This window comes from Saccostrea cucullata, unplaced genomic scaffold (assembly GCF_032062105.1).
Source record: "Saccostrea cucullata isolate Sc308-1 unplaced genomic scaffold, CSIRO_AGI_Scuc_v1 ctg2021, whole genome shotgun sequence".
In the NCBI taxonomy this organism is placed as follows: Eukaryota; Metazoa; Mollusca; class Bivalvia; order Ostreida; family Ostreidae; genus Saccostrea; species Saccostrea cuccullata.
Genome location: NW_026937140.1, coordinates 54,930 through 75,249, shown reverse-complemented (window position 1 = coordinate 75,249; position 20,320 = coordinate 54,930). Strand labels below are relative to the sequence as shown.

The following is a 20,320-nucleotide window of genomic DNA, read 5'->3' as shown; positions in this document are numbered from 1 at the left end:
AATTTTGTGCAACCTAGGGTCAGGGGTTTATGTCGGAGTGTTAGGGGCACTACTGATTATTGATGAATATTACTGATTAGTTGGAGTGCATTTTTGTTCCCCTACCCTTCATATGGGTATTCAGTAACCAAGCTAAGCGACTGCTAAGTTTATTGTTATAATGATCAATGGTGCTCTTTCAAAATTGGGAATGCCATATAGCATCTGGCTTAAAACATGTTATTGAATCAAATTCAATACACTGTAGCTGGAAAGTTGTTGCATAATGCTCAGGTGACCTATAAGGCCCGTGGGCCTCTTGTTGTTAATAACAAACTGTTATGTAAGTAGTGAACTATCTATCAGTGAAATTCTTGGGGAAGAAATTTACTCCGTAAAGTCTTGTTATATAAAGGATAGTCGCATCTGAATTGACTACTGCATGTTTACTGTATGAATGTCATTTTGAGAGGATTGATTGATTGTATACTGTTTAACGTCCCTCTCCAGAATACTTCACTGATATGGAGACGTCACCATTGCCGGTGAAGGGCTGCAAATTTGGGCCTATGCTCGGCACTCAGGGCCATTGAGCAGGGAGGGATCTTTATCGTGCCACACCTGCTGTGACACGGGGCCTCGGTTTATACGGTCTCATCCGAAGGACCGCCCCCCTTTAGTCGCCTTTTACGACAAGCAAGGGGATACTGAGGACCTTATTCTAACCCGGATCCTCACAGGATCATTTTGAGAGAAAATTTTCTCTCTAGATTATTGCTATTTTCAAATTTTAATGTAGTTGTGTACACTATATCAGTTATATTCTTTGGGAGGAAATTTACTCCGTAAAATCTAGCTGTGTAAACGATGGTTTCTTTGGCTTTGAAATACTGAATGTACAACGCACGGACGTGAATTTAGAGAGGAAATTTACTCTAAAGATTTTTGTTATAAGCAAACTATAATGATAGTAGTGAACACTGTATCAGTGATATTCTTTGGGAGGAAATTTACTCCGTAAAATCTAGCTATGTTAACGATAGTTGATAGTTGATTTGGCATTGAAATACTGAATGTATACACCGACGTGAATTTAGAGAGGAAATTTACTCTCTAGATTTTTGTTAATAACAAAATGTAATGTACGTAGTGAACACTCTATCAGTGAAATTCTTTGGGAGGAAATTTACTCCGTAAAGTCTTGTTTTATAAATGATAGTCGCTTTTGAATTGACTACTGTATGTTAACTGTATGAATGTCATTTTGAGAGGAAATTTCCTCTCTAGATTTTTGCTATTTTCAAATTGTAATGTAGTTGTGTACAATATATCAGTGATAGTCTTTGGGAGGAAATTTACTCCGTAAAATCTAGCTGTGTAAACGATGGTTGATTTGGCTTTGAAATACTGAATGTACAATGCAGAGACGTGCATTTTGAGAGGAAATTTACTCCGTAGAATTTTTTTCTATTTTGAAATGTAGTGGTGAACAATGTATCTAATATTCTTTGGGAGGAAATTTACACCGTAAAGTGTAGCTATGTAAACGATGGTTTCTTTGGTTTTGAAATACTGAATGTACAATGCACCGACGTGAATTTAGAGAGGAAATTTACTCTGTAGATTTTTGTTAGTACGAATTTGCAATGTTAGTAGTGAACACTGTATCAGTGAAATTTACTTTCTAAATTTTTGTTTATAACAAACTGTAATGAAAGTAGTGAACACTGTATCAGTGAAAGTCTTTGGGAGGAAATTTACTCCGTAAAATCTAGCAATGTAAACCATGGTTGATTTGGCATTGAAATACTGAATGTATAATGCACCAATGTGCATTTAGAGAGGAAATTTACTCTCTGGATTTTTGCTATTTTCAAATTGTAATTGTTGTAGTGAATACTTTATCAGTGATATTCTTTGGGAGGAAATTTACTCCGTAAAACCTTGTTCAATCGATGGATAGTAGCTTTTGAATTGACTACTGAATGTTAACTGTATCAGTGTCATTTTTGAGAGGAAATTTACCCTGTAGATTTTTGTCTTTTTCAAATTGTAACGTGGTAGTGAAAACTGTTTCAGTGATAGTTTTTGGGAGGAAATTTACTCCTCCGTAAAACTAGCTATGTAAACGATGATTTGCGTTCTTTTAACTTTTAGTATTTGCACCAATAAATATCTTGTAAACTGTGTTATTTGTTGAGTTTTGTCAATACCTAAGGGCAAAATGCTTAAAACAGAAAAAAATATTTTCTGTTTTGATTTTGGAATGCGTTATTTATAGACTATTATGGACTTTATAAATAGAGACTTCAAGGTATTCAATGTATAATGAAGGGATTTTGAACGATTTCAAAATAATTTTAAAGTTGTTAAAACACATTGCCAGATAAGTATAAGTGACAAGAACAAATTTCAGAAGAATGATAATATGTAAGGAGAGTGTCATTTTGCACATTAAAAGTTTTTGAAGAGTTATCTGCCCTTGATAAAAAGAAAAGAATGTTTTGATTTCTCAAAATTTCTGCGGTAAAAAATTTATTTTATTTCATAGTTTAAAAAGGAGGGAGTTACGCAGCACAGTTAAGGTTACAAATGGAAATATCGGCGATTTTTTAAGATAAAAAAATACATACTTTATTAGGATGAGCGATTCTTTTTAGGAATTCACTGATATAAAAAAAATATGATGTGGTTTAAATCTACATGTTGGGGACATTTAGATTTTTTATTTAGACTTTTCGTGTGATGTCGACGTCACATGACTTTGGCAATAATACTTGCAGTTTAGAGGTCATCTATAAATTTCAATACTGCAAGGGCATAACCAAGTTAAAAATCTTAGTTTATTTTAAAATCCTTTTCAACACTATATGTAGTTTGTGAAAAGTGCTGCGAACCTATATAGATTCCCTTTCTTAATTGGTAAAAATTAATTTGTTGGACGGCAGGTTGAATATTTTGCTGGTCAACTACATTAAATATAGCTATAATTAATTTATTTGCAAGATTTCAAGAGGTTCGCAGCACTTTTCAAATATCTTAATGCTTCTTGAGTTTATGTGTAAAATTTTGACAAGATACATTGACCGTATGCCCTTGCAATAAATCGATTTATTAGGGCCCTTCCATTACTTTTTCATTGAATCTGCATACAAACACACGACAGTATCGCTTGTCTGGAGAATGCACGTACAGTTCATAAATAAAATACTAAAATAGACATCGCATCCAAGTTAACGGCATTTTATTTTACTGCAAATAATATTTTATTTGAGAACAAAACACATTTTTCATTGTACAAAATGTGACTTGATCAGCCTCTCACTGTGTACAAACTGCGTCATTGTTGCGAGATGACGTCACACTGACAAGTGCATTGCGATCGGTGCACCATTTGTATACTGTTGTGTCGGATAAACAAACGACAAAACTGCATGTAATAGTAAGTGTGTAATTATGTAGTATAGAGCTATCCAGCTGTTTGAAATAGCAAATAATTTCATTTTGTGGTATTTTGAAGACCTTATTTTATGTGTGACATCATAGTAAACATTTCCCGTACAAATTAGGCCCCGCCTCCTTACTGTAACCTTAACTGTGCTGCGTAATGCATATATTCACCAAGAGATTTGTTTGAAATTCGAAATATTTTTTTTTGCAATATTGTATAAAAACATGCCCTCCAAATAGACTTCAATGTAAAATTCAAAGTATAATTAATTTGACAATAATCATTTATTAAAGCAGAGCGCCATCATATTATACAATTATGGGCTCTTTTGGTGTTGAATATGGTTTGTTATTTACCAGAAAAATATTCATATTGACCGAGGCAAAGCCGAGGTCAATATGAATATTTTTCTGGCGAATAACAAACCATATTCAACACCAAAAGAGTCCATAATTGTTTTATCATATAGTGAGGATTTGAATAGACAAGACATTGAAGGCTGTATGACGTACGACACCATTCTTTTTTGCGATCTTCCATTGTTGAAAAAAAAATTCAGATTACTGTTTGTAACCTCCGTGTTTTCCTTTCCGAGTTTCGCTATGTGTAAGACGTCCAGATGTTAAAAAATAATCCTGAAATAGGTTTGAATAATTAGGTTCTGTCTTTGCACATGTCATGACTTTTATCTTCTTTAAAAATGATTAAATAAGTCAGCATTTAAATTACTAGCATTATTTCGCAACTGACAATTCAATATATTCATTTTACGACTTCCATAATTGTAATATTTTTTAGCTTTTATGCAATTAATATTCTTTATGGCAGTCTTGAATGATGTAAGTGAAGAGAGGTTTCGAATATTAAATGGTAAATCATTCCAAAGTCTTATAGTTGAAGGGAGGAAACTTTTCATAAATGAAGTTGTTTTGGCTTGTGGAATATGAAATGTAAGATTGTCGTGATTCCTTAAGGGATAGGAATTAGCTGGTAGAATGCATTGTTGTAATGAATCTTGCAAATACTGGGGTGCTTATCCATACACTATTTTATAAAATAACACTAGTTTATGTATTTTTCTTCTTATTTCAGGAGTATCCAGGCCAAGCTCTTCATAAAGCTTTGAATTTAATGAATTGATTCTTAAACCGGTTATTATTTGTGCAACTGCAACTTGAACATCTTCAAGTAATTTTGCATCTCATTCGGTACAATTATCCCATACAATATCTTAATATTCAAGAACAGGACGAATAAAAGCAAAATATATTTTTATCGAAGCATCCCTCTAAAGTGTGATATAACATTCTTGGGATATTTAAACGATTACATACTTTAGCATGAATATCAAGTATGTGGGATCTCCAATTACCATCCTGTTGAAATCGTAATTCCTAAATGAGTATGTGTTTTAACATTTTTAATAGTGGGCCAATCTTCACCAAACTTAATTTTTGGATGGCAAATATTTTTCCTGCTAAAATCTAGGTTGACTTTTTTACAAGGATTAAATTCTACTGCCCATATATTAGACCACTGTTTTATTTGTCCATGATCCTTAGTTGATAAGTTTGCAGAATTAAAAATATCATCATCAGCTATGACATAAAGAGAGGTGTCATCTGCAAAAGCCTTACAGGACATGATGATATTAATATACAAAGAATAAAAAGGGACCAATGACTGACCCTTGAGGGGCACCGGAATTGGTAGCTCTAGTAGTTTATGAAAAGCCATCAAGAACTACTTTTTGATTTCTATCAGACAAGTAGTTCTCAATCCAATTAACAATTTGTTCAGATATACCATAATATTTTAGTTTATAAAAGATACCTTTATGCCATACTCTATCAAATGCTTCTGAAATGTCACAAAAGACAAATCTAATATCTTTACCTTCATCAAGACTAGATATTATTAAGGTCTTCCGTCTTCACGGAAGACCTTATAGTGATTTTATTGTTTCTTATTATTATTATTCTTATTTTTTTGACTTTCTAATTTTGTGCACGCGATTTCTCCAAGACTACTCAATGGAATTACATGAAATTTTCAGGACAGATGTGTTGTTACATGAAATTATTATATCCGAGAGAAAATTTGGAAACTCGCTTCCGGTGCCAAGTTACGGACAATTTCCTGATATTAAAATGACATTTTGTCCGTGATTAAACTCAAAAACGGTAAAAGATATCAACATAAAACTTTCAAGGATTATAGATCGTGATATATACCATCCAGGACAGAGAAGCTCTTACAAAGTTAAATACTGTGTAAATATATTGTAGCTACTTGACTAGACTTTTATAGGCAACTTGGTAAGCAGTAAGACACCAGACAGGTGTTAAAGGCTAAATCAAGAGGCACCAGGCAGGTGGCTGTTGACTTATATAGTCAGTTGTATGGTGAGGCAATTGTCATATGGCACTAGGCAGGTGCCGGTATTAAGTGAAGGTATATAAGTGTACAAAGCACTTAGGTCATTTGATTTAAAGACACCAGGCAGGTGTCATATTATAATCGTAAATATTGCATTCAATGATATCCCCAGTAAAACTCGGTAATTCGAGCACGGACCTACTGACCGCTCAGGTCCGACACGTTACAGTAGTAAGTTGCAATTGAGTGTCAATCTTAAAACTTAATTTCCGTTTCACTGCTTTAGTGTAACTGGGCTAGATACAATATGTAATGTGTATAATGTGTTACATATACTTTCTTAACGTCGAAATAAAATAAAGGCGCTAAGAATGTTTTATTTTTAAAATTTAATTGAAGCTATCATACCTATTTAATAGATCAGTCCAAAGAAAAGGCGCGAATATTTACTCGTGGCGTTTGGCTTTTGAATGCTTTTTTATAATTCTTAGACAGGTGAACTGCAAAAGTATACACAAGTATGTTTAGAGCAGTACTCCCAATAGCTTAATGGTTAGCGCGTTGAGGATAAAAAAGTAAAAAAAAGAGCGCATTCACGTTGGCGACATGGGTTCAATGCTCCTTGTGACCAAAATTTTGAATCTCTTTTCAGCTCGATTTTACGTGGGTTTCTTTTCCTAAAACGGACGGAAGACCTCTCGTTGCTCGCAACGAGATCGTATCTAGTTATTATTATTATTATTATTAAGGTCTTCCGTTTCCAACGGAAGACCTTCTACTGATTCTGTTGTTTCTTTTCCACTATTATTATTATTTTTTTTTTCTTACCGATTTTGTGCAGGCGATTTCTCGAGAACGCCTCGACAGTTTTTCATGAAACTTTCAGCAATGATAGGAAACTATTTGAACTTCATGCGTTTTTTTTATTCTGCCGTCGTCACTTCCGGTCGCGAGATATGGCCATTTTTCTGTTTTTAAAGTGTCATTTTGTACGAGAGTGTTCTCGAAAAGGTTGGAGATTGAGTCCTGAAACTTTCAGGGATGAAAGGTTATGACTCTTAGATTTGAGAAAGCTATATGGTTTTTGTTGCCGTCGCGTCCGTCGTCCACCAGAAGTAGTTAAATAATATACAAAATTTTATTTTTTTCTTTTTAAAATGTTTCTTATGGAGGCAAATAGAGTGTCTCGAGTAATATTATGTCCACCGGAAGTTATTTTTTCCAAACCGGAAGTAGTCCAAAAAATGATCATTTTTCATCAAAATTATCAGGGATGATTCCTTCACACTCAGAAAGGAGTTATAGGTCATTTTAAGTACTTCCGGTCACACCGGAAGTGAATTATAAAGACCGGAAGTTGTTTGAATTTGATAGATTTTACTCTTAAATGTGTTCTCATGTATTTTGAATAATTGATCTGAACACTTTTTTTCATTTAAAGTTGACTTAAACCCTTATCAAAAATCGAACGGAAGACCTACTCGTTGCTCGCAACGAGATCTCATCTAGTTGTATTATATATTTCTAGTAAATGATTAATTGTGGAATCACCTGGTTGAAATCCAGACTGATATTTATTAATTAAATTATCTTCAAGTCAATAATTATACAAGTGCTTAAATATAATCTTTTCCCAGATTTTACATACAACTGAGGTTATTGTTATTGGCTGATAGCTATAAACATCTTGTGCACTTCTTTTATTCTTATAGATGGGAGTAATTTGTGAATTTTTCCAAATGTCTGGAAGTTGCCCAATAGTAATTAAAAGTGAATAATTGTAAAGTTTGGTAAGGGGATTTACTATCGAGTTAATTATATTTTTAAGAATTAAAGGTGACATACAGTCAGGACCTGGAGGTTTAGTAACATTTATAACTTGGAGCTGATCCAATACTTCTTGCTCTGTGATAATAAAATCATCAAGTGAAAAGTTCAATGGTGGTCCCGGTCCGTGTAATGGTACCTCAGGTTCATTGTAAAGGTTTGAAACTCCAGCAAAATATTCATTAAGTAAGTTAGGTTTTTCAACAGGATGAAAGTATGTATAATTTGTGGACTTTAAAGGTGGTGATGGTTTGCTTTTATTATTTTCTTTGGATAAAGATTTAACTATTCTCCACCATTTTCCAGGGGGTATAGATTTATCTATTTGGTCTGAAAGTTTTTAGTTGAGTCTATGTCGTGAAGCTCTAATTTCATCAATTACTGTTTCTCAAAATGCGGTAGTGTTCCCATTGTTGAGGGTTTTGAGTTTTCACTGCTTTCTTGTGTATACGATTTCTTTTCATCATTAGTTTTCAAATAGAATTATTCATCAATGCTTTATCTCTGGGACTAATTGTTATGGTTTTCGTATGGATATGTTTTTTAATGCATGCATTTATTTTGTTTATAAAATCTGTATTTATCTCATTGATGTTATTAGAATTATCTCATTGATGTTATTAGAATTAAAGACTTCACTGTTCCAATCAGTTGCATTTAACTCATCATTAAGACCTTTATAATTAGCACTTTAATAGTCGCTTATCTCTCTTTTATAAGCATACTGTTTCAATATATGAAATTTAACTTACACTCCAGTTACAGAATGACTACTACAACATGGTCGATAGACATAACTCTCATTAATTATACCAGTGTTGTTGGTAATGATTAGATCTATGCATGTACCTACACTTCGAGTGAAATTAGTAGGTTCATGTATCAAATTCGAGAGACCAAACCTTTGTTAGAGAAGTTTAAACTGTGAACTTTGATCTGCCAAAACATTAGCATTAAAATCTCCTAATAGAATGATTGGTTAATTACATTCCAGTACCTTTTCAATATTGGAGCAAAAACTGTCCAAATAGTCTGCTAATGAATTGGGTGGCCTAAGCAATACACCAGCATTTTTTTTCTTAATAACGTGTACCTCTGACCATAAAATTTCTTATTTCTGTGCGATCATGAAATGCAAGTTGTTTGGATATATATATTCAACTCCTCCTCCATGCCTATTTCTGTCCAGACGAATAGGTGGATGAAATCCATTTATTGCTAATACCTCTTTTTCTATGCTGTCATCAAGATATGTTTCACTAATTGTTACAATATCAAATGTGATCGTTCTGCAGTTATAATATCAAGTTTTGGTATTAAGCTGCACACATTGTTGTGTGCTATTTACAATGAACAAAGTCTCATATTATTTGAAGGACCTGGTTTTTTTTTCATGCATCCAAGTATTAGGAGAATGCGAGCCCCGGTGACATGATAATGAATATTAGAATATTTATCACTGTAGTTGGTTATATACAAAGGGATAAATAAAAAAACTACTTACTATCCATGGCTTGGATATACTAATCACACATTCAACCATTGGTATCAAAAATAAGAATATATTCAGGGAAGATAGAAAACAAAGCCCTGGGTTGTGGAAATCTGTATAAAACCGGATATAAATAATGGAATACTAAACATAGAACCAAATCCGCACAAATACTAGAAAAATAAATGTGCGAAAAACAAAACAAGAAAAAATATATATACAAACTAAAGAAGAAAAGAAATGTCTTGAAGGAATCTCTCGTATTGTGATGACAAACAATACGAAGTAGTAATATATTTATAATGAAAAGTATGTACAAAAGCCTCATTACATGTGAGTACATGTATACAATATAAGCGTAGTTGCTCCGTAAAATATCGAAATAATTAGAAAATCATTAATTAGACGTGTTAAAAATAATTTTAAATTGTATGATGAATAGAATATTATAAATATATCAATATATATTAATATATATTTATATATATTAATATATTAATATAGATATATATAAAGTACACATATTATAAACGCTTAAACGCAAATTAAGTCAAATCATGTTAAGAGGCCGTGTCAGTAACCATTGAGATTTACATGGAAAGTCAAAAATTTTGAATTGGGCAAAAACCACCCTAAAATATTTGAACAACAACAAAAAACACATTTAAGACAAATTTTACAAATTTATTCATCATCATTGGTTTCCATGGCAACAAATGTGATTTGCATAGTAAATTCTCAATGAAACATTGTAAAATAATACAAATTTAGACATATTTAAATGCAGAGGAGGGAACAATTGGAAGGTCTAAATTTGTTTTCTTATACTGAAATAATGAAAGATGCATCAAAGAAAATATCTTCATGTCTGTAAGTATTTTCAAAAATTTTGATATGGTTGCTATGGCAACCGAAAAATGACAAGGTTTTCATGATGGGAATATCCATGGAAAATTAAGTTTTTTCAAAAGTTGAATACTTAAAAACGCAACAACCGTAGATATTGTATGTCATATAAAGTTAAAGATATATCCCAATACTATGAAATAATAAAATAAAAATTGGTAGTCGGATGTCCCAATTTTTTTTTTCAGAAATCAAAATTTGCATTTTTTCAAAACACTTTCAATGGATTTTCGCAAGTTTTGGCAATTTTTTTTTAATATTACAACAGATATTTAATAGTTAGATGCCATATCTACAGAAACATAGTACTTTACAAAAAACTCCATAAAATGTACGACTTTTTTACAAAACAATAGGAAAAGTAATCTCCATAGCAACGGAATTTATACCCTAGCAACTGACTTGACTAGGATCGGCAAAACATGAAACATACACCCAGGAAATTAAAGCCTCTCAAGTGGAATATTTGGGTCATGGCATCCTGATCAACTGTCAACCCTGTTGTACTTACCCCATCATATAAGTAATAATAAGTACCATTGCTCTACAATGTCTAATAGTTATACAATATAGTCAGAATGTGGACCAAATACGCAAAAACTTGACCATATATGACATAACAAAAGCTGAAGTTATATGTCAAAATGACGCAATGTTCAACCCAAAGGGACTCCAATGCTGTCTACTGGCTAATTTACATTGCTGTACCATGTTTATTATTCAAGTTATAAACCTAAAAACAACTAGAACTGACTGTCCAAATGGGACAAAATACCCCCCCCCCCTGCTGGGTTTTTCAGAAGTTCTAAATCATGAATATTTTATGGATCGAAGAGAAGAGAGAAAAGCTAAAACATTTTAGTGCAAATGTAATTGCTCATTAATTTCTTTTATAAATGAAACGAAGGTGCAGCCTAAAAATAGACTAAATGTATGGATCACACATGAATTATGAATTTTTTTTTGTCAGTGACCTTGAACTTGCATAAATGACCTTGGTTTAAAGTCATGACAAGTTCTCAGGTCAAAGCAATGTTTGTGTAAAATGGGAACCTTCTAAGTTTATCCATAAGAAAGATATGGACCAGACATGAATTATAATTTTTTTACTGTCTGTGCCCTTGAACTTAGACAATTGACCTTGGGTCAAAGTCATGACACACCCTTATGTCATAAGTAATCTTTGTGTAAACAAGAAAGTATCCAAGTTTATCAATAAGAATGATATGGACCAAAGGCACAAATTATGAAGTTTTTCCTTTCAGTGACATTAAACTTACACAAAGAACCTTGGGTCAAGGTCATGACACATCCTCAATACAATAAGCGATTTTTGTGTAAAACAGGAACTTACCAAGTTTTTCCATAAGACAGATATGTACAAAACATGAATTATGAACTTGTTGCTTTTATAACCTTGAACTTGCATAGATAACATTGCATCAAGGTAATGATACACCCTTAGGTTATAAGGAATCTTTATGTGAAATAGGAACTAACCAGTTTACCCATAAGCAATATATGGACCATGCACATATTAAGAAATTTTCCTTTCAGTGACCTTGAACTTAAATAAACTTTGCTGAAGGTCATAACACACCAGGTCATAAACCCTCTTTGTGTGAAGTAGTAGATTCAAGTTAATCCAAAATAAAGATATGTGCCAAACATGAATTTTACAATTTTTCTTTTAGTGACCTTGAACATGCACAGATGACCTTGGGTCAAGGTCACGACACACCCTTAGGTCATGAGGAATCTTTTTGTAAAATGGGAACTTACCAAGTTAATCCATAAGAAAGATATGGAACGGACACAAATAATGAAATTTTTCTTCCAGTGACCTTGAACTTCCCCAAATGACCTTGAGTCAAGGTCATGACACACTCTTAGGTCATGAGCAATCTTTGTATGGAGTAGTAGATTCTAATGTTCCTCCGTAAGAAAGATATGGACCGTACATGTTTGCACAGCTAGACAGAGGGACGGACGGATAGACAGATAGACAGATAGACAGACAAGCTGATTCCTATATACACCCCCCCAAACTTCGTTTACAGGGGGTATAATGAGAAGTCATGCCTGTTAAACACAAGACGACCTTATACTTATTCAAATGAAAATAAACCTTAACATCTGCAAGGCTTGTGAAAATGTAGTTTACAGCAACTTTATATTTCAAGTTTTATCTTATTTTACTATCAAAGACCAATCAACTGGTCAAATATCAATGCTCACTAAAAGTATCACAGATATAAACGTAAAACAAGAGTTTTCCATTGAAAATGTGTGTCTCAGGAGTCAGGAATGACATATCAAATTGTGACAGACAGATAGACTGATGGTCAGCTAGTCAGACTGACAGACAATGGAGAAGTGATCCCTAGGAGTCCCCTTGCTATGCAGGCGACACAACTAGGCACCATTACAGCATATCTTGTACCTGATTCTGAGACTGAATTTTTTCTTAAGTGTACAGTCAAATATTTTACAGAAATACTTTGCTAGAAATAATAATATATCGTATAAGTGGAAATTTTAGCGAGATGCAAATTTAGCGATTTCTACCAAAGTCTGGTATTTTATTTTTAGCCAGAAGTAATTTTAGCGATTTTAAAATGTTTACTAAAGAAGCTATTACAAATAATAAGACATTAATTTTTAGCAATATTCAATTTTAGCGATGTCAGCACCATCTCTAATAATTCCAAAATTAAATCCTCGCTAAAAATTCTACTTATACAGTATGTTCTTCAGAGTACATTTATGCACAATAAACAAGAAGTATGGCACATTTGATTTTAGATATTATCTATTTTAACCAACTAGAGCTAGAGCAGTATAATCCAAGTGTTGTCCACAGACAGATGGACAAACAAACAGGGTGATTCCTATATCCCCCTTCCAAAAACTTTGATATCAAAATCTTAAACTTAGTAAGAAAATGTTTTTTAGTTCACTGCTTTAAGAGCCATATCAGAAATCTGATTCAAATTGTTCATGTTCCCTTCAGCTGTCAAGTCATTTTCTTCACAGTCAGTGTTAGACTTCTGCCTTTTCACCAATGGCATCAAGATACATAATCAAGGTCTTCCTCCTATGTAATGGACTATCTTCATGCTCTTGAGAATCCTGGCTTTCAGATGACTTTCACAAGGTGTTTGGAAAAGTTGTCGTCTGAAGTTGATTCCACCTACAAAAGAAAGATACAAAATCAATCCAACTAACAACTTCATTTAAAACAAGTTCATTTTGACACAAATAATACTCATGCTGAGACAGTGTTTCACAGCCCTGAGCCAAAGTCACACCTTCAATGTCAAGGTCAAGGTAAAATTTGAAGGAGTTTTCAGGTCTGTATTTCTATATGCCTCATGGAACAGCTTCATACTTGGCATACAATGCTCCTAATGATAAGTTGGTGTGCCATGACCCTAACTCAATGTCAAACTTCAATGCTAAGGTCACAGTAGACTTCAATGAAATTGTCTTATCTGAAATGCATTTCATACCTGCCTCAAAAGCACAGCTTACATGACACAAATGTGCCTCGTGATATAAGTCTTTAACAACCTTTGACAGAAGACCAGGTGAGCAATATGGGCCCATTTTAGGCTTCTTGTCTGGGTTTAAAATATGAAGTTCATAGGTCAAATGGATTTAAGTTATTGAGTCACAATCCTTTCAAGTTTGAAGTTTCCAGGACATATAGCATTTGAGTTATCTCTCAACAAAGAAATGGATGAACAAAGTGATTACCGGTACTCTTTGAGGCTGGGCTCTTAAGAATAAGCTGGCTCTTAAGAATAAGCTGATGCTCAAAGTAGTTCTAAACAATTCAGTACATGTAAAAAATTCAGTACAAACCTCTATTTGTTCCATATGCTTTGAATCTGGTTGTACTTCATGGTTATTTGGTAGTTCACATAGCAGCTCATCATCATCATGATTCTCCTGAAAGTATTTCATATCTGTTTACAAATTTACATGACCCTACTGCATATAGTTGCTGGTTCTTTATAATAAACAAGCTGATGCTTAAAGTAATTTAAAGCAAGATAAGTTTGTGAAACAGTATGCCCCCAGCGTCAACAAATATAGAAAAGCTAGTTTTAGCAAAAAGATCAAGGTCTAAAGGTTACTGATGTTGGTGTAATCTAAAAGAACTTAATTAGTGGATTATGTATACCAAATATGATCTCACAGTTCAAAAGTCATGGTAAAGGTTAAAGCTGACAACAGATAGACAGAAAGGACAAACAAAAATATGTTCATGCTCTTTGGGCATAATAATTCAGTACATGTAAAAATTTCAATACAAAGGACAAGATAGGGTAGCAGCCGAATCTGGCCCCTTATTTGATATAAAAATCAGAACACTGGTAAAACTGTGATAGTTTGTAGTTAAGAAGTTAAAATGATGCTTACTTCAAGACAAGCACTAATTTTGATTCAAAGCCTACATGGCAGCCACAAGAGGGTGCAGAAATAGGACATTTTCCCGAATTTCCTCAATTCTGGTGGAATTTCATCATATTTGGGATACATTTCTCTTCAGAAAACATAGAGCACACGCTTGCCTATCTGAGATTTTTACATATATACTGCATCTGATATCAGTGTATAAAATATATAAATTTAGTAGATAGGCAAGTGTGTGCTCTATGTTTTCCGAAAGAAAATGTGCTGTAAAATTAGTGAAAAATTACATAAAAATGAGAAATTTCGAAAATTGACCTATTTCCTGACCTCACTGTGACCCCTGTATTTCCTACATCTTAAAACCAACACTCATTATGTGTCAGGGGTGAAAACAGGTTTTCATGGATAAACTGTTGCATCATTCTGAAAGACACCCCAAATCGGGGGCCAAATACTGTTCTTACCCTATCTTGTCCTTTATTTGTTCCACATTAATTGGATCTGCTTGTACTTCATGGTTATTTGGTAGTTCACATTGCAACTGATCATCATCATGATTCTCCTGAAAATATTTTAGACCTGTTTACAAACTTACTTGAGCCTATAGCATATATAGTGACTGGGATATGATATATTAAGACATTAAACTGGACAAAGGGGATACTCCAATACTTGATATCGCGATTACTTAACTTAGTGGAACTCTTTCGCGATGGAGGTAGGGAACGTCTGTTGGCTTGGGACAAATGTGCTATTGAATACAATGCAAGATCGATCATTGTAGAATTTTTGAGGACAGATAAGTAAAAAAATCCTGGTGGAATACCGTCCTTAACAATCGCTGAACCAGCCTAATTAATTTTTGAGAGGAGCTAATCCTTCAATGTTACATTTTTCACGATATTTTTAACTAAGCGGGCTCTTCTCATTAAATTTTCATTGAAAATCATGGCATTTTAAAGCTGATAAAATAATCTAAACTTTCCTTATTTGACAATCTACTATTTGGAATTCAATTCTTGGCAATACATTGTACTTTCGGCATAAAATTGTTCAAATCATTCGATTGTCACTACTGTAAACAATGCCATTGTGCCCCTGTAATCTCGTGAGATTCGAGCTTTCTCGACTCCCCCCCAAAAGAGTGGTAGTAAGTTAGATAACTGCGAGGTAATCGCGATATTACATATTTAGTCTCACATTTTCAGAATTATCGTATTTGGAAATTGTGCCCAACCTGATCAAGGGCTTAGGAGGAATAGCACCCCACCCACTCCTTACTTATTTGGGAAGTCAAAATTTCCTGTAGTTAAAATTTATAAATCCTGGTTCCCCTCCCCTCCACTTTAAGGGTCAGGAGCAAATTTTGAAACCAGAGTTGAGTCTGTTATCCTAGTTTCCCTTCCCCTTTTCAAATCAATATTAGCAACCTCAAGTTTTATCATCTTGTTTTGGTGTAGCTGCAGAACTGTAGCTCTCCGAAAAAATATATATTGGTAGACCTGAGATAATGAGGTATAGCGGGTATGGCTATGAATTTTAAGAAATATTGTTTGAAATATTACTTATCAAAAGAACACTAATACGCAGACATACATGAGTGGAAATCTACCAATTTGACCTTATCAGTGATTGATGAATATGCTCTAAATAATAAAGTCTAAAATATCTGGCATTTTCCAGTTTTTTTTTTTTTTTTAATATTTTCTGTGCCAGGAAAACGTCAGAACCAGCGCCATTACGAAAACTGGAAATTTCGCCATTTCCAGTCAGAGTTGATTTCCCATACTTGGGAACCGCATTAAATGCCGTTGTCACAATCTATCAATGGCACAATGCTTTTAGTACTTGACAATATTAAGGGGGATGTACAAGCCATATTTGATCAAGTCTGGTGTAAAATAAGAAATACCAAGAATGCTCTTAATACTCTACCAAACTAGCCCAAAGTTACTCAAAGTGCTAATGTACTCATAACCTACTGTTAGAGACCAAAATTAGTAAATAATTAAGTTTATTTTGTTTTAATTAGAAGGAAATTAATCAGGTTAGAACTGCGCAGCTACAGCATTCACGAGATGATAAATGCATCGAAAATGATGTCAGTTCGGTTCATTAATAATATGGCTACAACCATTTGTTTCGCTTTTTTCTTGTTATTATCCATAATTCTTGTAAATTTCATTTTTCATATGGGGGTGTTCTTGAGGTCATATATTTATTGCGTCCGCCATTCCTCTGTCACACAGAGTTAAAAAAAACATTGAATTTAGAATAAATGCGACCATAACAACATCAAAACAAGAGATTACTAAGTGATAATCCTAAGGTTATATAACTTACTACTTTTATTTGTTGCATCGCACCGTCTGATTAATGAAAAAATGCAATTTTAACCCCAAACCAGCAAATCGGGAAAAACTGTTCTGTTTAAAGCTCGAGTTTCCTCGCTCATATTATTCCACTGAGCACGTGGTTGGCATGTGCATATATCTAATGTGAATAGATTCGTTTATTACCATGATTATATTTAATTTTTCATGGAACAAGTCTTTATAATTTGTTGGTTTCTCCAAAACTCAAGAAAAAAGATTAAAAATGTCCTAAACATATGTGTTTACGGTCGGTCTCTTTTCTTTGGCGATAGAAGTTATTTTCAAATGGGGCTCTGTAAGGAGGATACTTAGCTTTTAATTTGAAAATGTTAAACGATATGCCGTGCATGAAAAACAAATTGTAATTAAATGTATTACATTCGAAAAGTTGGTACACCTGTCAATGTTTTTTAGCAGTTAGATAGAAAAAATAGTCAGTTATAGGATTTCCTTCAGACACCTCACATAAATAGCTAGATTGTTTGCGATGACCCACACATTGTATGGAGTAATGTTTGGACATAAAAACACATCACGTCTCATTATGTTGACCATGTTGTAAGCTCTCATTAACATACGAAGTTTGGGAAAATACATTGAGTTGTTTCTTTGAAATTTAGAAGCGAGCACAATGTTTACAAAGAAAGGTTCATTGCATTATGCTATGCCTATCTTCGCAAAAAAAAGCGTGAGAGGCTACCCCCCCCCCCCCCCCGAAAACCCTATGTTTGTTTTTCAGAATAGTGCCAATGCTTCAGAAATTTTGCATTACTAAGTATGTGATGGAACATGTACTATAGCCGTATATTGTTAAGACCACGTTTTATAAAAATATTTGGTTGCCCTTTCTCCCGACCTACTTCCAGAAATGACCCGACTCAATTTTTTTTTTTTTTTACATTCCATTACAAGATATTTTTTTCCTTTTTTTTTCGTTAACAAATATGTTTAAATTTTGAGGAAGATTTTTTTTTCTCACCTATAAATACGGACCCAATAATTTTCCCCTGAGTTGGGAGGACCATCAAGCGTCATTTTAAAGATGGTCTAAAATAATTAATCATGTTGATTTTTTTTCTTTACTCTGTAAAATTGTAATTTTGACAATATGGGCAAATAGAAAAAAAAGTATTTTTCATTCAGTAAATCTCCTAACCCACGCTGAATGATTTCATTCCTATTCAAATGGTACTTCGATGCATGTGAATAAATTTGTAAATGTTTTTTGACACAGTATACTAGTAGGTACTAAAACAAGGTCATTCATATCGATTTTGTGTTTAGAAGGAATATAGGGAGATAACAAACAGTATTCAGTCTCAAAGTCCATAAAACAATACAAAATAAGAACAGAGCAAACACGGACCCCGAAACATCATAGGTGGGATCAGGTGCTATGGAGGAGTGAGCATCCCATGCCGACCGATCCAATTTTCTCTGTGTTTCATTTGATAGATAAAATAAGTTATCTGTGGCAGACTTTTTCAATTTGATGGCGCTCATTTTTCCTTATCTGGAACCAAAGAGTTTAAGAATTTTTTTTATACCAACAAGTATTTAACAACTGTTTGATAATAATACTAATTATTTAAGCCACACTATAACACATTTCCTCTTTTAAAAGTGTGCTTATCATTTGAAACATTTTGCAACTAAAATTCTCTTCTACTTTTTAAGATTATTATGTGCCTCCGTATTAAGAAGAGGTCTGGAAAACAAAATTCTGTGCTAAAAATAGACCACGTGCTGCTATCCATGAACTACTTTCATGGTTCTTTACACTCATTTTGAAGACAACAGTACCATGTTTTGAACTTGAAATAGCCATTTAAAAGTGCACAATTTAGACATTTTCTCAACAAATGGTTGTAGAGAGAATATTAATGCACGCTTTGCATATTTTTTTGGATTTTTTAAGGCTCTGCTGAATTCTGTAGCTGCGCAGTTCTAAAGAGCATATCAAAAGCATTTTTCTGCATGAGTATAGATTATACATGCACAATATGCATTCAGTTATGCATATTTATTGTATCTTTATCATTAGGACTTAAAATTTGATCAAAATATAATGTATTTTAGCCATTTGAAGAAATGTTTACATTTTGTTCTTACTGCACTAAGGGTGGCCGGACATCCCCCTTAATGAAAAGAAAATAATCACTCATCATTTGATTTCGATACAGGACTTGTATATTTTTTTTTAATTTGTAAACGCACGAAATGAAAACAAATCTCGACAGTCAGAGAAAATGTTTCCATCGGATCATATATTTACAAACAAACCATAAAAACTATATTGGTAAGTACTAGAGGCATTGTACTGTTGATAAATTGTGAGTTTGACAAGTAATTGCAAGTATCGAAAATACACCCGAGAATGCCGCTGCTTGGAATTCCCAGTTTTCGTAAAGGCGCCGGTTCTGGCGTTTTCCTCGCACGTAAAATATAGAAATAGTTAAAACGTCAGATATTTCGGACTATAAATAGTACTTTTCAGTCACCTACAAACTCTTGATGCTGTCATGTCCTCTGTAACCGCACAAGACCTGCTTTATACAATATACATCTTTACATGGTTTTTTCCTTCTCCGACTTCTGCTGCAACAGCAACTTTCTGTTCTTTATCAGCAGGAGAGTTCCACAAAAGGGAGGTAATCGTTCACGCGTTTTCATATTTGTAGTACATTCTAAATCAAATTATTTGCTATAGAGTACCCAACTACCATTTTTTATTATTGGATTTATAACTTCAAAGCTCGTAGTTTCTATTGCATGTATGGTTATGATAGAGTTTGGTTGCGTTTTCGTGTAAAATATTTATAAAAATCATGTTGATTTTACAGCATTTGGTAGAAACAAAGCAAGGTAGGCCCCAAATGCTTTAAAATAAACATGGGAAAAATTAAATCTCCCATGTATATTGAAATTAAGAAAAACATAGTTTGATTCTGTAATTAATTTTGACAGGGTTATCAATAATCAAATTTCACACTTTTCAAGCATTAAAATCACCGTTGCTATGGTAACAAGGAAGATGTGACCCAAATAACTCATGTTTGAAAGGACATTCATCTATACTTCCATGCACCCAAATATTAAAGCAAAACATTTTTTTTCACATTCCACTCACTTTATATACAATACTCAATGGTTACTGACACGGCCTCTTAACCATGATCAGAATGTTACTTAGGAAGCATATGATTCATATATCGGGAAAGAGCTAAAGCCACGAATTATCAATATCCGCCTTTAATTTTTGACAAAATTTAAGTTTAAAATCACGAAGCCTTTCATATGTTATCTTGTAGAGCACAATGTCATGGTACGCTACATATATTTTTTTGGCACACAGGTCACCGTCTTTAGCACATGCGCAGAGACAAATATACCTATGAAGTTAAAAACTGCCTAAAAACGCCGATTTTACGGCAGTTATTTCGAAATTTGAATGTGGCCACACTCAAGTACCCTTTCCAAACTTTGCAT

General features: G+C 33.4%; 1 long non-coding RNA gene across 1 annotated transcript; it reads right to left on the bottom strand.

The window, feature by feature from the left end:
• Window positions 1-12,828: 12,828 nt before the first annotated feature.
• Window positions 12,829-13,990, bottom strand: LOC134247436 (uncharacterized). Its single transcript, XR_009987839.1, has 2 exons — window positions 13,902-13,990; window positions 12,829-13,227 (listed from the first exon to the last, which is right to left on the bottom strand). It is a non-coding gene; the product is annotated as an uncharacterized LOC134247436 (long non-coding RNA).
• Between the last annotated feature and the right edge of the window lie 6,330 nt (window positions 13,991-20,320).